Source organism: Erythrolamprus reginae, chromosome 1 (genome assembly GCF_031021105.1).
Source record: "Erythrolamprus reginae isolate rEryReg1 chromosome 1, rEryReg1.hap1, whole genome shotgun sequence".
Lineage (NCBI taxonomy): Eukaryota > Metazoa > Chordata > Lepidosauria > Squamata > Dipsadidae > Erythrolamprus > Erythrolamprus reginae.
The window spans coordinates 398,422,139-398,431,929 of NC_091950.1; positions in this window are offsets into that span (position 1 = coordinate 398,422,139).

The following is a 9,791-nucleotide window of genomic DNA, read 5'->3' on the forward strand; positions in this document are numbered from 1 at the left end:
CTTAGGAAAGAAACGTGTAATTTTGCACTTTTGGGGGGGAGGAGCCCCTCAAACCCAGCCCTGCAAGATTCCCGATTGGTCGAAGAGAAGCCGGCAGAGAGAAAGTGGGTGGAGAAGGAGGCGGAAAATTGCCTTGATTTGAACAAGTCACCTTGAACTTGCTAAGTCTGTAGGAGTCAGATTAAGCGATGGGGAGCTGAGCCAGAAGGCCTGGCATGGAAGGCAACCTGAAGAAGGAAAGTGAAGGGGAGGTGTATGGGGGGGAGCTACTGGCCGCAGGAGACAAGGGGGGCAAGCCTGACATCTGACAGAGCAACTAATGTGGTGCAGTTTTGAATCAGGCAAGCAAGTGTAACTGTTTCTCCCAAAAAATCCACCGATATAAAACCATGGCACAAATTTTGTTTGCAGCAATTCAGCTCTTTCAGTCTTTGTCTTTTTTCCCCAATTATCTCTGAATAATTTTGCCTGCTATGAAACTTCAGTGCCTTATTTATACATTTTGGATTATACTGTGAAGGTAAGTTGCTTAGTATTGAGCCCTGTTGGGCTCTCCAAGTCTGCTTTCATGAATATGAAAGTGAATATACACTTTCAAACTCCCCCACAGTCCTCTGCAAATCAAGAGTTGGTAAACAAACTGCCTTCTTGCAGAAGCTTGTCTTTCCTGTCCATGAAAATAATAATGGGTAAACTTTCAAGGTGTTCTCAAATCAATCAAAAATTATAGCCCCCCTCCCCCCCCCCGATTTCAATTTGAGGTAGAAACAGAAATTATATTAAGATATATACTGTCTCATATTATATTGTCATATAATATGAAGGGAAAGCTTAAAGCCAGGAGCTGAAAAAGACCAAAAATGCTCAGTTCAGCCCCTTGCTTAAAGACAGGGTATTACCCAACATCCACACCCATATTCACTATCTATCCATCTCTTGAGCCTTTTTTCATTTTTTAAATATAATATCTTTATTAAGTTTCAACGTCATGCATTAAAATACAAACTAACAAAAAAGGGAAAGGAAAAATAATAACGTGTCAAAAAAACTATGGTACAACAAATATATAAACAAAAGAGACTTCTGATTTATAAATAACCTTATACAGTACTACAATATTTCTCTAGTGAAGTCTCATCTCCAATACATTTTCCAAAGAAAATTTTACTACAGCAAAAGTCACACCTCCCAAGTCATTCTTGTACCTGACATTTTAGCAGGGGAGATTGGTTTTGTTTTATGTTAGCATGTGGTGTGAACCTTGCCAATTTAATATTTATGATTTAGTATTTTGTGCAATACCATAAAATGAGTTAATTTAATAACTAAATTGTGTCTTATAAATTACACAGTCCATATAGGTATTGGTCTACCTGCATTAATTTTTCAAATATATGGGAACATTTAAAAAACAACTTCTTTGTGTGAACATCAGTCTCTCAAAAAAAGTTCAAAAGTTGTTATGTAGCACCATTCAAAATCAGCAAGGTATGCTGTCAATTACCTATCCATTCATTTTGATTATAATAGGTTTTATAGTGGCATTCTTGAAGGGCTACATGAAAATAGCATTACACAAGCCTCTCACTTTTATAATGTATTGCGATGTTGTTTGTACGGTAATGAGCTTTTATCCAGCCATGGTCTGACCACTGCTCAGGCAGTGAAATTATGCTGTCATCATTTTGAAGAAAACATTAAGAACCTACTTCATGATAAAACATATATCTGAAATTACACTGCATACACACACACACACAATCTCACTAGAATTTTCCAGGCAAAGGAATAAACCCAGTAGTAAGATTAAACCAATCCTCTGTTGATTATATGATATTAAGGGGTGATTGCAATTATAAGCAATTTTAGTATATTCTTGTGCTGAAATGCTATTTCAAGCAATAAAATAATACTTAAGTTACAGGTAGTCTTTGACTTATATTTCATTTACTGTCCATTCAAAGTTACAACGGCACTGAAAAAAGTGACATGACCATTTTTGAGAATTACAAACTTTGAAGCATCGTGTGATCAAAATTCAGATGCTTGGCAACAGATTCATACCGTACTTAGGACCGCTGCTGTGTCCCAAAGTCACGTGATCACCTTTTGCAACCTTCTGAGAAACAAAGTCAATAGGGAATCCAGATTCGCTTAACAAGTAGGTCAATAATTTATCAACTGCAATGATTGACTTAACAACTGTGGTAAAAAAAAATCATAAAAGGCTGCTCACTTAACAAATGTCTCATTTAAAAACAGAAATTTTGGCCTCAATTATGGTCATAAGTTAAAAACTAGCTGTAGTTGCCTGTCAGGACTGTTAAACATCCATTACACACTTGTACATATATTTTAACAAATCCCATGTAGACAAACGCATATTAAGGTGACAACTATGGCATAGTAAAGAGATGGCTATTGTCCTTCCAGACCTTTTTCCAATACATGCCGTACGCATTTGTTTGGATTATTTGGAGCTTTGGTAATAAGATGAAGCTGACTGGCTACCAAATCATAATTCTTCCTGAATTAAAAATTCTGTTGAGTGTTGTGACATTGACCTAATGTCTTCATTGGACATTATGATGCTTTACATACAAGTATTTTTCTCAACATTGTTCAGAACTGGAATAGTGACTGAAATTGAGAAGATATAATAAGTTCTGAACAAAATATTTACTTTCTGGTTGGTGGCACTAAAATTAATTGGACAGACACTTGTCGGTTATAAAAATTCATAACAACAGAATATTCTATATAAAATCAGACTGCTGAAACTCAGGTGGTAGAAGAGGGAGAAGATGAGAGAGATCTAGTGTCCTATAGATCACCACTCAGGTATGAGCCAGCACTGTTCAGCAGCTACCAAAAAAGCTAATGCAATCTTTTTGTTGTTGCGAAGTCGCATCTGACCCATCATGACCCCATGGACAACGTTTGCCCTGCCTATTTAATTTATATGCAGAGTACTTCATGAGAAAGGTGGGGCTAGATGAATCGAAAGTTGGAATTAAGATTGCTGAGACAAATATTAACAACCTCAAATATGCAGATGATATCATTCTACTGACAGGAAGTGAAGAGGAACTAAAGAGTCTTTTGATGCGGGTGAAGGAGGAGAGTGCAAACGTTGGCTTGAAACGCAACATTAAGAAAACTAAGATCATGGCATCCGGCCCTCTTAATTCCTGGCAAATCGATGGGGGTGGGAGCAGAAATGGAGATAGTGACAGATTTTATTTTCCTGAGCTCCAAGATCACTGCAGATGAGGACAGCAGGCAAGAAATTAAAAGACACTGCTCTTGGGGAGGAAAGCTATGGCAAAACTAGACAGCATACTAAAAATGCAATCTTAGGTTGCATCAAAAAGAGGGATAATTTCAAGATCATATGAAGTAATAGTACTGCTTTATATTGCACTGATGAAACTACACTTGGGACACTGCATCCAGTTGGAGGTGCGAAGATACAAAAAAGAGGTTGAGATTCTAGAAAGAACAAAAGCAACAAACATAAGGGGTCTAGAGATTAAACCATATGATGAACAATTGAAACAACTAAGTTTATCTCGTCTAATGAAGAGAAGGACTGGAGCGATAAGATAGCATCTTCCAGTGCTTGAAGGGTTGCCACAGAGAAGACAGTTGAGGGCAGGACAAGTAGTAATGTATAAAAGATAATCAAAAGAAATCCAATTTAGAACCTAGGAGAAATTTATTGACAGTGAGAATAATTAATCAATGGAATAGCTTGCCTTTGGCAGTTATGGGTGCTCTCCATCACTAGAGAACTTCAAGAAGAAACTGGACAGCTATTTGTCCAGAATTGTGTAGTGCCTCTTGTTTGAGCAGGTGGTTGGACTAAACCTCCAAGTTCTCTTCCAACCCTACTATTCTATATTCTTTGTTCTTCTAATGGAAAACAACCTGCCCCCAAGCTCTGTAGAATTTGACATTATAAAAGGCAATTTTTTAACAAAAAACTGTCTCAATTGTCAGTTATTCTCACTATTAACCAGATCTGCTTTTGAACTTGTAGAAAAATATTTCAGTGGAAAGGTCTGAGGAGGAAGTTGCATAGGAATGTTGTGTGTATGCGTATGGCTTTGAGTCTTGAATCCTGGCAACAAGTCTCTGCAGTTTTCTTGGCAAAATTTCAGACGTAGTTTGCCCTTGCTGCTTTCTTCCTAGGGTTGACACAAGATCCAAGTTCAAAAAGTTAACTTTTTTCCAAGATTTAGCTATTCCCTGAATTTGGACATATGGAAAATAGATCTCCCAAAGCAGAACTCTTTTTTTTCTTTTGTAGCATTAAACAAAGAGATAGTTTTAAGTAGCACTGCAGGTTTAAACCAAGTTATGTCTAAAATGTATTCCCAACCAATACCATTCTCCCCACCTCATCTCTGAAATTGCTCTCAGCCATCTGGTAGAGGACAGACAATTGGTTTCAGAATCCAACAGCTGAGGACTGATTTATGAAAATTCACTTGAGATTAGTCTACATTTTCTACAAGCCAGAAAATGAAGCCAGGTTTTTGGATTTAGTATGAATGTACTGCCCTCTTCTGATTGATTCTATCTAGTTCATTGGAGATAAAAGGCTCCATGTATAAATAAATATGGTAACCAAGATACAGACAGAATTCACACTAGGAATTCAAAACCAGAAAAGAATGTATTATCTTCTTTTCCAGGGGTTTACAAGCATATTATTGTCCCTGCATCTTTTGGAAAAGGGCCATATTTCCTCTGAATGAGAGAAAAAGCAACTTCCCAGATTCTGCATTTTCTATCTGAATTTGATAGAATAGGGAAAAAGTATGTCCTGGAAAAGGTTCCTTTTGGTGCAGTTTAAATAATCCATTTATTATATTTACTCACAGTTAAATTCTGTTGTTGTCTAGTCATATTCATAGAAGAAACTGCATCACAAATTAACCAAAACTAGCCTGAAGTACAGTACATTCAAATTCGGCTGCTGGGGAACATGGTGAAATGCTCTAGATTTCAAGGTAAAAGGGTACTTTGGCGGATTTAGAGATGCAAACATAGCACCTGTTTACAATCATTAAATCCAGTGTCTGATTTAAGGAACTACAGGTCAGGCTCTTACTTTGTATCCCAATATATTCCAAAGCACCTTTTTGGAATCAAATAAATAGTGCTATTTTGCACTACTGTGATTAGGTATATTGTGTTACCCTGGAAAATTTGATTAGCGTATTTTTCAGAATATAAGACTCAACGGAGTATAAGATGTACCTTAGCTTTTGGGGAAGAAAATAGGGGAAAGAATCTGCTTATCAGGCTACTGTCCTTAGTCTGGTCAGCTGCAGCACATTATTTTATCCCCTGGTTAAGGGCTTAAAAAAAACTTTATTCTGAGTTACTAACAATGAAAGAGCTTGCAAGCCAGTAAGAGCTGGGAACATCATTAGCATCTGGAAAGCTGGCAATGGAAAAAAACCTACAAAGACTTAGGCTTGGAAAACATTATTGTTCACAGAGAGTAACAATGAAAGAGCTTGCAAGCAGGTAAGAGCTGGGAACATTGTTAGTACCTGGTTAGGACTGGAAAAAATATTCTGAGCAAGTAAAGCAATGAAAAAACCCTACAAAGACAAGGTTTGGAAAACATTCCTCGCAGAGGGTAACAATGAAAGATCTTGCAAGTGGCTAAGAGCTGGGAACATCATTAGCACCTGGTTAGGGCTGGAAAGAAACATTTGGAGCAAGTTAGACCAATAGGGGAAAAAAACCTTGCAAAGAGTTAGGGCTTGGAAAATATTCTTTGTAGAGAGTAACAATGAAAGAGTGGGAACATTAATAGCACCTGGTTAGGGCTGGAAAAACATTTGGAACAAGTAAAGCAATGAAAAAAAAACCCTACAAAGACAGGGTTTGGAAAACATTCTTCGCAGAGAGTAACAATGAAAGATCTTGCAAGCCGGCAAGAGCTGAGAACATTATTAGCACCTGGTTAGGGCTAGAAAGAAACTTATTTGGAGCAAGTTAGAGCAATGAAAAAAACCCTGCAAAGACTTAAGGCTTGGAAAACATTTTTTGCAGAGAGAAACAATGAAAGAGCCTGCAAGGTAAGAACTGGGAAGATCGTTAGCAGCTAATTAGGGCTGGAAAAAAGCCTACATTCAGAGTATAAGACGCACACAATTATCAGCCTCTTTTAGGGAGAAAAAAGGTGCATCTTATACACCAAAAATACAGTAATTTTGATGGATAAGAGATAGATGTTAATCCTATGTAAAATTGCATTCTAACACATCCATCATAGAAACATAGAAACATAGAAGTCTGATAGCAGAAAAAGACCTCCTGGTCCATCCAGTCTGCCCTTATACTATTTCCTGTATTTTATCTTAGGATGGATATGTGTTTATCCCAGGCATGTTTAAATTCAGTTACTGTGGATTTATCTACCACGTCTGCTGGAAGTTTGTTCCAAGGATCTACTACATTAGCACCTGGTTAGGGCTGGAAAGAAACATTTGGAGCAAGTTAGACCAATAGGGGAAAAAAACCTTGCAAAGAGTTAGGGCTTGGAAGGATCTACTACTCTTTCAGTAAAATAATATTTTCTCATGTTGCTTTTGATCTTTCCCCCAACTAACTTCAGATTGTGTCCCCTTGTTCTTGTGTTCACTTTCCTATTAAAAACACTTCCCTCCTGGACCTTATTTAACCCTTTAATATATTTAAATGTTTCGATCATGTCCCCCCTTTTCCTTCTGTCCTCCAGACTATACAGATTGAGTTCATTAAGTCTTTCTTCATACGTTTTATGCTTAAGACCTTCCACCATTCTTGTAGCCCGTCTTTGGACCCGTTCAATTTTGTCAATATCTTTTTGTAGGTGAGGTCTCCAGAACTGAATATAGTAAGACCCTTCCTTTCCCTTGACCCCCTGCCTGCCTCAACCAACATAGAGGCAGCACTTGGACATCTGTTTCAATAACCATCTATATGCTTGGCATCCATGAATCTGTCTAATCCTGCCTTGAAGCTATCAAGGCTGACAGCTGTCATGACCTCTTCTGGAAGTGAATTCCATAAACCAACGACCCTCTGGGTGAAGAAATATTTCCCTTGATTTGTCCTCACTTTCTTACCTATGAGCTTTAGGGAGTGCCCCCTTGTCCTAGTATTTTGTGATAGAGAAAAGAATTTTTCTCTATCCACCTTTTCTATCCCATGCATGATTTTATACGCTTCGATCAAGTCACCCATTAAACGCCGTCTTTCAAGGCTGAAGAGACCAAGGCGTTGTAACCTGGTATCATAAGGGAGGTGCTCCATTTCCTTTATCATTCTTGTTGCCCTTTTTTGCACCTTTTCTATTTCCAAAACATCCATATGGATGTTCCAGTTCCAAAACATCCATATGGATGTTCCAGTTTAGAGTGAAACTAACAATAGCTTATTCAGCAAATCATTACTGTATGAAAATTCCAGTTCAGCATGTGTGAACCCAGTTTAGACATACTACCCGTATGTTATACCATGTTTCCCTCAAAATAAGACTGGGTCTTATATTTTAGGGGGACTAAAAGATCTATCAGAACTTATTTTGGGGGGATGTCTTATTTTGTGACTACCCACCCGCTCCCTTCCATCATCTGCTTGGCCATGGCCGCCACAGATTAAAGGACTTCCCCGGGCAGATACACTTTTTACCTGGAGAAATGACAGAGACTGTAAGCTTTGTCTGCTTGCAAATGGGGTGCTTTGAAATGGAGCAATTAGCTCCATTTCAAAGCATCCAATTTGCAAACAGGTAAAGCTTACAGTCTCCCTGTGGGAAAAAAGTGTGCCGTGGACCCAAGTGGCGGCAGACAAATGATCCCCAACATTCTGCATATTCTGTCCCATAGTTTCTCAACTTGCCTATGGCTGCATGGGGCATTGGGATTGCTTACCTCTACCCTCCCTCCCCATGACTCTGCCTCTACCGGCTGTTAGTGCAACTGCACAAGCCTCCTACACCCACCACGAACCAGGCCGCTGCACAGCATGTCCAGCCTATTTCCCACCCATCCCCAAGGCCTTAATGCTCAGATTTATCTACACTGCTTCAAGGGGGCAGCTGGCTGTGGCTGAGTAAGACATCGTCAGCCTCTGGATGCTCACCATCTCTTGCGCTGGCCATGTCCATTCCCCTGGGCTTATTTTGAGGGTAGGGCTTATATTAGTCCCCCCAAAAATCAGGCTAGGGCTTATTTTGGGTGTGGATCTTGTTTCTGGGGAAACATGGCATGTGGACAAAAGAATAGTGGACAACCCTCAGGCTGTTTTTGCCTTTATCTGGTAAACCTAACTGAATGCTGGATTTTAAAAAAAATAATCAAAAATATTTATTCTAAGAGTCTGTTTAAAAAAAATCATTGTATGCAAAAACCAAACGATACAAAGTAGTAAATTTGGAAACTAAGCCAGAATGCAGGCTTCATTTACCTGTTTCCTTTTTTCTTAAAGCACATCACACTATGAAGTTCCAAACATCTGGAAAATGGAAAATATGGGTGATTCTCTCAAAATAGATTACAATATATGTTACTCACAATATGTAAGAAATTCTAAGAGTTTCATAAATCAGTAGCCCCCAACCTTTTGTCCACCTGTGGACCAGAGGTTACCTGGTTTGGCACGCTGCCTGTATCCTGTGGATGGAGAGTTGCTTATTTGTGCAGACCAGTTTCTGGCATGGCACAGACCAGTGCTGACCCAAGGATCCCACAGTAGTTTAATTAAGAGATGACAAGGGCATGAGTGACAGTCTTTGGTGCATCCTCTTCTAGCAACTTGCACACACGTCACATCTATGCAAAAATCTAACCAAAATCTCCCCCAGTTCTTCAGATTGGAAACCTAAGGCCAAAAGGACTGCCAGACTGCAGGACTGTCCTTTCCACAGGAGTTCAAGTCTATCAAGACTCAAAGACTGAGCAAGTCCAGAATCAATATGTTTCTGAATCAGGAATGTATGTATTTATTTATTTGATTTTTATGCCGCCTTTCTCCTTAGACTCAGGGCGGCTTACATGTCCGCAATAGCACTTTTTAACAGAGACAGCATATGGCCCTCACAATCCGGGTCCTCATTTTACCTACCTCGGAAGGATGGAAGTTTGAGTCAACCTTGCCTTGTTGAGAATTCCTCCATCTTGTTTGGGTTGAGTCTAATTTTTTACATCCAAATTGTGATAGCCTCCAGATATTAGGTCATGTCTTCTACTCAATCTCCCAATAGGCTCAGGTTAGAGTTGTGTAACAAATATACATATTGTACATAAGTGCAGAATATTGATGATGCAGTACAGTACTTCATCCCAAACTGATGGATAACTTTTTTCCAGTTTCCTAAAGTTACCCAATCCAAGACATGATACAGAACTTAACCACGAGACATTCCGTAAAGAACATATTCTATAATGAAAAATAGTCATAAATCACTTTTTTCAGTGTCCTTGTAACTTTGTGGAGGACTACCTGTAGTAACAGCCTAGGTTAGTGATGGCGAACCTATGGAATAGGTGCCACAAGTGGTACACAGAGCCATATCTGCTGGCACACGAGCTATTGCCCTAGCTCAACTCCAAAGTGCATGTGTCTGCTGGCCAGCTGATTTTTAGCTCACTAAGAGGCTTTCAGAAGGTATTTTTGACTTCCACAGAGCCTCCAGGGGGGTGGGGGAGAGCGTTTTTACCCTCCCTTAGCTAAATCTAAATTAGATATAGCTTTTCTTCTTTAGATAGAATGGATAATTGAGA